The 10,147-nt window shown below is 33.7% G+C and overlaps 2 pseudogenes; both read left to right on the top strand.

The window, feature by feature from the left end:
• The first annotated feature begins 6,019 nt into the window (after nt 1-6,019).
• LOC129236571 (U2 spliceosomal RNA) lies at nt 6,020-6,206 on the top strand (annotated as a pseudogene).
• A 589-nt stretch (nt 6,207-6,795) lies between these two features.
• Nucleotides 6,796-6,982, top strand: LOC129236545 (U2 spliceosomal RNA; annotated as a pseudogene).
• Nucleotides 6,983-10,147: the final 3,165 nt, after the last annotated feature.

The following is a 10,147-nucleotide window of genomic DNA, read 5'->3' as shown; positions in this document are numbered from 1 at the left end:
TTAAAGAAAGTAAAGTTAGAGTTAAAGGCAAAGTTAATTAAAAGTAGAAATTACATTAAAGTTGAGTTAAAATATAAAAATTCAGATATTTTTTTATATTTTAACTCAACTTTAATGTAACTTCCACTTTTATTAAACTTTGCCTTTAACTCTAAAATTAAGATATGGTCAAGTTAAGTTATGGTTAAGTTAAGATTAAAATTCTTAAACTCTTCATACAAATATTTGGCATCACTAAGAATCAATTTCTGTCTGTGTGCTATCTACAAGATCAACCATTGCAGGAAAGACTCCTTTGTATATACTGGCAGAGGAAATGAGACGACTGCCGAGCATGCAGAGAGCTCGGCCTACATCGGATCAAAAACCATCAGAACGGGCGCTGACAATTAGACGATGGCAACAGCGTTGGAAGCTGTCTCAAAACGAGCACTGGATATACAAACTCATTCAGTGTATCGATGAGTAGCTTACAACAAAACACGGGGACGTAGACTACTACTTCACCCAATTGCTGAATGGGCATGGCTGTTTCCAAAAATACCTGCATTGGTTTCAGCTGGTAGACCCCCCTTTCAGTCCAGACTGCCCTAACACGGTGGAGAGTGTGGTAGGGTCACAAAATCGAAATTTTTTTCTTCACTCATCTTATAGTAAATCATTTCAAGAATGTTGTGCCAAAATTTTAAGTGGATCGGAGCAGAACTCTCAAAGTTATAGCCTTTGTAGGCACTCTACCTCGAATGCGGAGCATCGATAATTTTTCAGAGTCATTTTTTCAAACGCGTTTTTCCCGAAACGACTTCTTAAAAGTCGGTGCCACAACTCCGAAACTATTCAACCTATTCTTTTCAAATTTGGCACACGTTTTCTAAATCAAAAATACCTCCCCCCCCCCCCCCCCCCCCACTGTTTTTTTTTTATTCTTTTTTTTAAGGTTCTTTTTCACTTACAAATATGGCGACATTTTTCACCAAAAATGCTCGTTTTACTTTTTTTTGCCACCAAAACTACAAAAATGAAAAAAAAAAAATTTTATTAATGGGGTGGGGAAGCATTACGTCATACTTTAACTAAAAAATTCGACTTTTTTAGTTTCAGATGATTCTACGACGAATGCCGATTGGCACCGCAGAGCACCTCTCGAAAAACATATTTCCAAAAAAAACTCTGTCATGGGCTTATTTGTCAATATTTTATTATTAATATTTTTTAAAAACTTATTGAAAAGATGTACAATAACATGCAACTGATTTTATTAAAGTATCTTAAGCCATATTTCTGTAAAAAATTAAAAAAAAAAGTGTTTTTTTTTTAGCGCTAAACCCTACCACGCCCTTAATGTTGCGTGTAATTGGAGGTAAGAACTTAAATTAAGTTAAAATTATGTTATGATAAAGCTGATAAAGTGAGATTAACGATAACTTAAATGTAAGTTAAAACTAAATCAAAAATGAATTAAGTAAAGTATGAGTCAAAGTCAGACAAACTTAAGTTATGGTAAAGACAAGGTTAAGTTAATGTAAAGTTTAAGAGGAAATAAACTTAAATTAAAATTAAGTTAAGACAAAGATATGTTAGATAAAGCTAAAGCTAAATTAAGGATGAAGCTAACCTTAATGTGAGATTAGCGTTAAGTTAAATTTAAATTTAAATTGAACAAAATTATATACAGTGAATCTCACCCGGAATAAAGACTGAGTCAAAGTTAAGTTAGATTAAAGTGTGGTCAAATTGGTATTGAGTTACGTGAAGATAAACTTAAGTTAAAGCTAAATTTAAATTTAACTGAAGTTAAGTTAAGGTAAAGCTAGTGTTAACGCTGGACTAACTTTAAGCTAAATTAAAGTTAATTAAATCAAAGTTTAGTTAAAGCAGACTTAATATTAGTTCAAGATGAAGTTAAGTCGGTTTCGAAGTTAAGTGAAGGTAAACTTAAGTTGAAACTAAATTTAAGTGATGTTAAGTTAAGGTAAAGGTAGCGTTAAGCCGAATTGAAATGCATTAAGCTGAAATGAAATTTAAGTCAAGTTGAAATTCATGTAAAAACTGGGTGGAAGTAATGTTAAAGATAAATTAAGGTAATTTGGTGCGCACCTACCATTCGAACGTGTGTAGCTTCGAATCTCCGTGCATGAAACACCAAAATTTTAGAAAAAATGTTTCCTAATATGCCTCGCTAAAATTTAACCCGATTTTGCCTTCACTTAACCTCAAAACTGACTTAACTTCATCTCTAACAGAACTCGGGTTTGATTTTTATTTAAATTTAACTCAAACTTTACTTAACATTAGGACCAATTCAACTAAATTTTGATTTACTTAACTTAACTTAGGCTTAACGCTAATCTCTAGTGTTACCTTAACTCAACTTAATTTAACTTTACTTAAATTTAAGCTTAAGCTCATCATAAAAAAGTCATCTGCCATTCAGAGTTGGCTTAAAGCAGTAGGTCCATTCATTTGTGGGCGCACACCACAAAAAGGAGAAGGAGCTCGGCCAAACACCCACAAAGTGTATAATCGCCAATTATATTTATAAATGTATATATAATTTAATGCTACATACGACTGTTAAAGAAATAAACACGAATGGAACATTATTTAATAATGATTTTCAGATATGTGCCTACGCAGATGATATTCTTATTATGGCTAAAGATAGAAACACTCTTATACGCGTCTTTAAATGTATTGATAAAGATGCAAAAGCTCTGGGACTACATGTAAATACCGAGAAAACCAAATACATGATTCGGTCAGTCAACAACACGACACGCGATGACCTAAGTATTAACAACTTTGCTTTCGAAAATATCACTGAATTTAAATACTTGGGTTTTAAAACTATCAGCATATAAAGATTCGGCGATAGCTATTAACGACAGAATCCAAGCTGCAAATAACGCCTACTACGTTAACATAAAACTATTTAAATCAAAAGATTTGTCCAGAGCACAGAAAATAAGAATGTACAAAGCACTAATACGATGCGTCCTTACATATGGTGCAGAAATATGGACGCTGAAAACAAATGACATTCATCATCTGATGTGCTTCGAAAGACGTATCATAAGGAAAATATATGGTCCGATTGCAACAATAGATGGCAGCTATCGCATTCGCTACAACAATGAAATCGAATAAATCGTTCAAAGACAAAATGTAATACGTTTTATCAAAGCCCAACGAATTAGATGGATTGGGCACGTACTGCGCATGCCGAAAGAGCGAAATGCTAGGAAAGCTTTTATTTTAACACCAATTGGAGGAAGAAAAAGAGGACGCCCACGAAAGCGATGGTTAGATGACGTCGAATCAGATCTTAAGCAAATGAACGTACACAACTGGAGAGATGTAGCCATGGATAGAATAAAGTGGAGAAAAATTGTTGATGAAGCTATGGTCCACCACGGACTGTGAGGCTAAGAAGAAGAAGAAGAAGAAGATATATAATTTAAAATTTAAAATAAAATTAAGTTGGGGTTACAAACAAACTAAGTTTGCGTAAAAGGTAAATGAAAGTGAATGTTAAGTTAAAATTTAAGAGTTAACGTGAAATTAAAACTAATTTTCAGTTTGCCTTTGAAAAAACTTACTAATACAAGAATTTTGGTGGTTGATTAGGTTTTCTTTCGGCATAATCCATATGCTCGTAGAGACTAAGGAAACCCCAATAAACCCACAAATATAAGGAGGGGCTCTGCCAAAGAGCTAGTAGAAGTGTGAACGTCTATTATTATATTTATTTCTTATTTTAATAATAATATAGCGCATGAAACTATTACTTTATTCAGGCGGGGAGCCTTTAGTGAATCAATTAATTAACAACTTTTTGTTGTTTGTCCGTTTTATTTCACAAAACATACATCTTATACTTTTTATTACTTAACGCCTAGGGCCGAAAATTAACCCAACACCAGGAGTTTATGGCTGCGTTGCGTTTTTGCATATTTTATGACCACCTATAAAATGGCCATAAAATTTAAGAAAGCACTTACAATGAGAGTGTACTTATGTATTGGCTTATAAAGATTTTTATGAAAGTATGAATGTAGGTACATATTTATACTGGTATATATGAAAGGCAATTTGGGTGGGAGAGTTAAAAGGCTCGTAGATATTCAATACATTCAATACTGAGTTGAAATCAACACACTCTTTAAAATTATTCAAGCATAACACCCTTACGTATATGAGCGCATAAGTATATGCAGATGAGCATGCATACATAACAAATTTTTCAATTCACTGCGCAGGGCGTATACGTAACATACCTGCATATGAGAGCTTGCATGTATTGTTGCATTTCTAGCCGATTGTGATGAAATCGTATAATGCGGTAAGCGCGAAAGCAGCAATGTCATAGGAGCAACTTAACTATATTGATTATATTCCAAATGTGAAGCGTCTCAAAAATCGCGCTGATTTTAGAAATTTTTTTTTTTGCTTATACATATATACACATATATATAATATATACATATATATAATTTGCGCGTACGCCCATTATTTAATTTCAGACTAACTCAATTTGAACCATGGAAAGATACACAATCGAGCAGCGCGTTAAAGTTATTCAGGCTTATTATGAAAACGGGCGCTCAAATCAAAATGCATATCGCGCACTGATGAGGCACATTTTCACCTCAGTGGATTCGTTAATAACAATTGCCGCATTTGGGCGAATGGTAATCCAAGGGTGATTCCCGAAAAACCAATGCACCCACAAAGAGTGACTGTTTGGTGGGGTTTATGGGCCGGCGGCATCATTGGGCCGTATTTTTTCCACAATGAGGCCGGTCAGGCAGTTACTGTGAATAGTGTTCGCTATCGAGAGGTCATAACGAACTTTTTATGGCTCGAATTGGAAGATTTGGATGTGGACGATATGTGGTTTCAACAGGACGGTGCCACTTGTCACACAGCTAACGAAACAATGGCTCTTTTACGCGAAAAGTTTGATGGCCGAATAATCTCACGTCGCGGCGATGTCAATTGGCCGCCAAGATCATGTGATTTGACACCGTTGGACTTCTTACTTGGGGGTTATTTGACAGAAAAGGTGTTCGTCGATAAGCCATCAACAATTCAATAGCTAAAGGATGAGATAATTCGGCACATTAACGGCATAGAACCTCAATTATGCCTCAGCGTCATCGAAAATTTGCACCATCGGATGGAGGTGTGCCGCCGAGGCCGCGGCGGCCATTTGGCCAATATTTTATTCTATACATAATTGAGCCATATCAATATTATCCTAATAAAGAAAAATGATAATAATTCCTAAAAAAACTTGCATTTTATTCAAAATCAAAACCGGCCCTTAAAGCTTAACCACCCTTTATATATATAATTGGCGCGTACACCCTTTTTGGGCCCTACAGTTGCAAGCCGAATACGAATAGCAGATATTTTTATGAGGAGATTTTTCATGGCAGAAATACACTCGGAGGTTTGCCATTGCCTACCGAGAGGCGACCGCTATTAGAAAAAAACTTTTTCTTAATTTTGGTGTTTTACCAAGACTCGAACCTACGTTCTCTCTGTGAATTCCGAATGGTAGTCACGCACCTACCCATTCGGCTACGGCTGTCGAATCTTTCCTCTATATAAAACAAATTGTTTGGTATGGTAAAAAATGCACAATTCCATCAACAAAAATTTTTTTTTAAATCAAAGCGGCTTCAAACTTACACTTTTTGAAGTGAAAACTTCTTTAGAATCGTTGGGAGTGATTTGAGGAAAAGTGAAACGAAAAAAGCGACCTACTTGGCTACGAAGCGTTATATTATATGTTGATATAAAAGTAGCGACGAACTAAATAAAAATAACTTTTATTTTTTCTTGTGATTCGAACCGAGGATTTTGGATCGGAAGCTCACATTGCTAGTCGCTCGGCTACCGCGCCATGCTGTCGTTGTTGGCCTAAAAGTTATTTAGTTACGAAGCGTTATATTATATGTTGATATAAATAATTTTTGTGAGCGTGTAATTCTCAAAAGGGTTTATTAGGTTTATTATTTAAAATGTATTGACTAGGTAGTGTGGTTATCAGGTTAACATCTGATAGATCCTCCATCGGAGGACAACAAATGTTAAACTAATTTTTGGAAATGGGCGGAGTGTTTTAGGGGCGGCTTGCTCCTTCTCTGCCACGGGCTGACCCGGTATTGCATTACCGCCGGGATTTCAGCTTTGAATAAATACAAGAAAAAATATACTAATACATTTAGCTTTGGTGGGAAGAGGCATAAATTTTTATGTGAATACATGTAGACGAAAATGGAATTTTTTTTTTTTTGAAATTTACATTGTAGGACATTTCTGATTATTTAATGAAAACAGTTTTTTGGCTTTTCTATTTTTGGTTTAGATACTGAAAGTCAGTTTAAGTGAATCGGTATAAATATTTCGTACATTAATTTTTGAAGTGAAAACTTCTTTAGAATCGTTGGGAGTGATTTGGGAAAAAGTGAAACGCATTACAACATATAAACGTAGCGACGAACTAAATAACTTTTAGGCCAGCACTGACAGTGTGGCGCGATAGCCGAGCGGCTAGCAATGTGAGCTTCCGATCCAAAATTCTTAGTTCGAATCACAAGAAATAAAATTTTTTTTTTTTTGAAATTTGCATTGTAGGACATTTCTGATTATTTATTGAAAACAGTTTTTTGGCTTTTCTATTTTTGGTTTAGATACTGAAAGTCAGTTTAAGTGAATCGGTATAAATATTTCGTACATTAATTTTTTTTTTGTGAGCGTGTAATTCTCAAAAGGTTTATTAGGTTTATTATTTAAAATGTATTGACTAGGTAGTGTGGTTATCAGCTTAACATCTGATAGATCCTCCATCGGAGGACAACAAATGTTAAACTAATTTTTGGAAATGGGCGGAGTGTTTTAGGGGCGGCTTGCTCCTTCTCTGCCACGGGTTGACCCGGTATTACATTACCGCCGGGATTTCAGCCTTGAATAAATACAAGAAAAAATGTACTAATACATTTAGCTTTGGTGGGAAGAGGCATAAATTTTTATATGAATACAAGTGGACGAAAATGGAAGAAATTTGTAAGTCTGTTTCTTCGGTCCGTTTGGGTATTTTTTTTTGACAACATCGAAACCAAAGCATTTGTATCATATTTTATCTATCATAAGCCACTCGTATCATTTCGCACCCTAAATACAAAAGGGTCACAACTCAAAATTTTCCAAAACTGAGTTTTTTGCATAAATTAATTCAGAGTACACATTTCTAACTGCTGCAAATATTTCGTTCACATAACTATCTTCTTTAACTGGAAAAATACAGTTATGTCTATTTTTATGTCAAGTGTGTTGCTTTTGCACGATCAATTAAAGAGAATTATTTTTAGTTGCGTTAATGGGCTCAAGAACAGCTGATTACTTTTATTACACATAAAGAGTTTTATTTTGAGTTCTGCCTCTATAACTGTAAAAAGTGATAAATTTCGTGGTATATTATTTTGCATTGTGCCTCTTTAGTTGTGAAAAGTGAGTTCAATTAGGTTAGGGAACTTATAAAATTAAAACATTTTATCAGTTAAAAAGGCACAACTTAAGAAAATATCACTACTTAATCGAAAAAATTTCAGTTAAAGAGTCATAAATCAAAATTTTGTTTTATTTTCGCAAACATAAAATAAAATTGAGAAAAATATAGTAGAACCTTCTTCAATGTTGTATATTTTCATGATGGAACAATATTTTCTTTAAATATTACAATAATTTTTACATAAAACGTTTTTCGTCTCTCCTGAAAATCTTGGTATTTTGAGTTGTGACCCTTTTGTATTTAGGGTGCGATTTGTTGAAATTGAAAACATTGAGGATGAATAATGATAAAATGAAGAAAATAAAATATGAACTTTATAGCAATATTATAATGAACCTATAATTATCCCGCTCCTAATGCTGCTTTCGTCTTATTCTCTCTCAGTTTGTTTTACGGAAGGTTTCACTTCTATCAAGTCTAACCGTTAGACTGGTATTTTTTTTTTAAATAAAATTGAGTATCGCACCCAGCCTTATGCCTCCGAAGCTAGTATTGCATTAATTTTAGTTTATGTAATTCTTTTTTTCATATATAAATTTTAGATAAGAGACTCTATCACCACTTAGTTATACCAGCCTTCGGCTATCGAGAAACCAACAACAATAAATATCTGCATGCACGCATAAGTAAACATTTTCTATGAGCTGCTACTCCATATATTTGAGCTCTCTGAGTGTTTATGCAAAATATTGCACAACCAGACGTATATAAAAATCAGTCTTTATTATTCACTGAATAGAAAAACAGTTGCTTTGTAAAAGGTTTCGTATATCAATATTTTTTATGCGTATAATATATGATTTAATGAAATGCAAATTTCCAGATTGGATTATTTGAGTATTTTCTTTTTTGATTTAGTAGCATCAAAGAAAGAAAATTGTTTTATTCTATAAATATTTTACGCAAAATTTATTATCTTTGCAATCATTAATTTACGTTTAGGACGTTACAATTTCTTTAGACCAGTTAAAACCAACAAATGAATGTACGGAGGGTTACGTTGGGCACCCGAGTCAGGCCAGACTTTGTACGTGAATTTAACATATTTCTATTACAGCGACTCAAGCTACTAGGTAGGACCCTGAAATTTAGTTTTCTATCGATTTATATAACTCGAAAAGAGGCCAGAGGTGCCTAACCGAAGGTTTTAAAAAAGGTGTCCAACGGAGCGTTAAATTAGTAGCATCCAAGTAAGAAATATTTGTATCTTTCTCTCTTTCTCTTCGTTAAGGTTTTGATTTTATAGTATGTTATTATTGACATAAATTTTTGTACGCATTTTTTTGTAGTAGTGTGGCTCCAAAGAAAGCTTCTTAAAAAAATATGGCTTGTCAAGAGAATTTTGGCTCTTCAGGGCATCTGAAATGAAAAAGTCAAACTGATTATTATTTGGTAGGCTTGTCATTCTGACAGGTGCTACTTTCGTTTCTCTTCAGCCCTAACTTTCCGCACTACAGTCTGATTTCCATTTGTTATTTTTCAAAAAAAAAAATTCCCATTGTAGCATCTGCCAGAATGGCAAGCCTACAGAATAATAATCGGTTAATAACTTCCTTTAAAATCAAAACGATCGCATTTTATTTTCTTAAAAAAATTCCCAAAAAATTCCTAGAAAAAATGAGTATTTGACCAGACTACTACCTTAACGAAAAGAAAAGGCATTGGACACCGATAATTCTCAATCAAACCAAATTCGTCCAAACAATCATTATTTTAACAATATATTCTTTGAATAAACAATTTTTCACGAGTAATGAAAAACCAATTTGTTTAAAGCCATTCGTTATTCCAATTAATTTTTCCCTACTTCGACTGCAACTATGTTCCGAATTACTTCATAACCCTTTAATGTCCATGCTTAAAAACTTTTCCGCAACTTCGAATTTTTCTGCTATTGCAATTTAATTTATACACAAAAGCAAAAACACCGAAAGCTGTGAAATACTCCAAACAGATCTGATATCACTTCGTAAATTCCTCAAAATAATTGAATTGTGTGCATATTTTACATTGTTTGTGTTATTAAAAAAATTAAATTATAAATTTATTAAGCGTTGCCGCGTGCGACCACAAATCCAACAAATATTAAAGCGCCAGAAGAGATGCCGGCCCCCCGTTGTTTTCATACGAACATATCGCGGCTGAAAAACTAATAGCGAAAAGCAAAAGAAAATCGACAACTGAATGGATGAGCCACTGCTAGACTACCAGCCACAACAACAACAAGCGCAAAATCGGTGTCAGCAGCAGAAACGGTAGCTGCGGCGTCATGTCAAACACATCAATAGCAAAATCATTAAAGCCGTCAACTGGGTAAATATTTAAAAATTCTTGCAAAATGATTTGTGCAAACAAAATGGGTATGCTTATATATGTATATATGTGTGCACATATATGCCCTGAAGGAAATTATAGTGCTTCAATTATTATTATTAATTTGGAAAACAAATCTTTGCAATATGAATTTTTGCAATATGTCAAGCCTTTTGATATTTTCATATGACTTCAAACACACATAAGTGCAGATAAAATTGAAAAGTATAAAAAATATTTTGGGGGTTTTGAAAC

The sequence above is a fragment of the Anastrepha obliqua genome, chromosome 1 (genome assembly GCF_027943255.1).
Source record: "Anastrepha obliqua isolate idAnaObli1 chromosome 1, idAnaObli1_1.0, whole genome shotgun sequence".
Lineage (NCBI taxonomy): Eukaryota > Metazoa > Arthropoda > Insecta > Diptera > Tephritidae > Anastrepha > Anastrepha obliqua.
The sequence above is the reverse complement of the archived record's forward strand: the minus strand, read 5'-3'. Positions and strand labels throughout refer to the sequence as shown.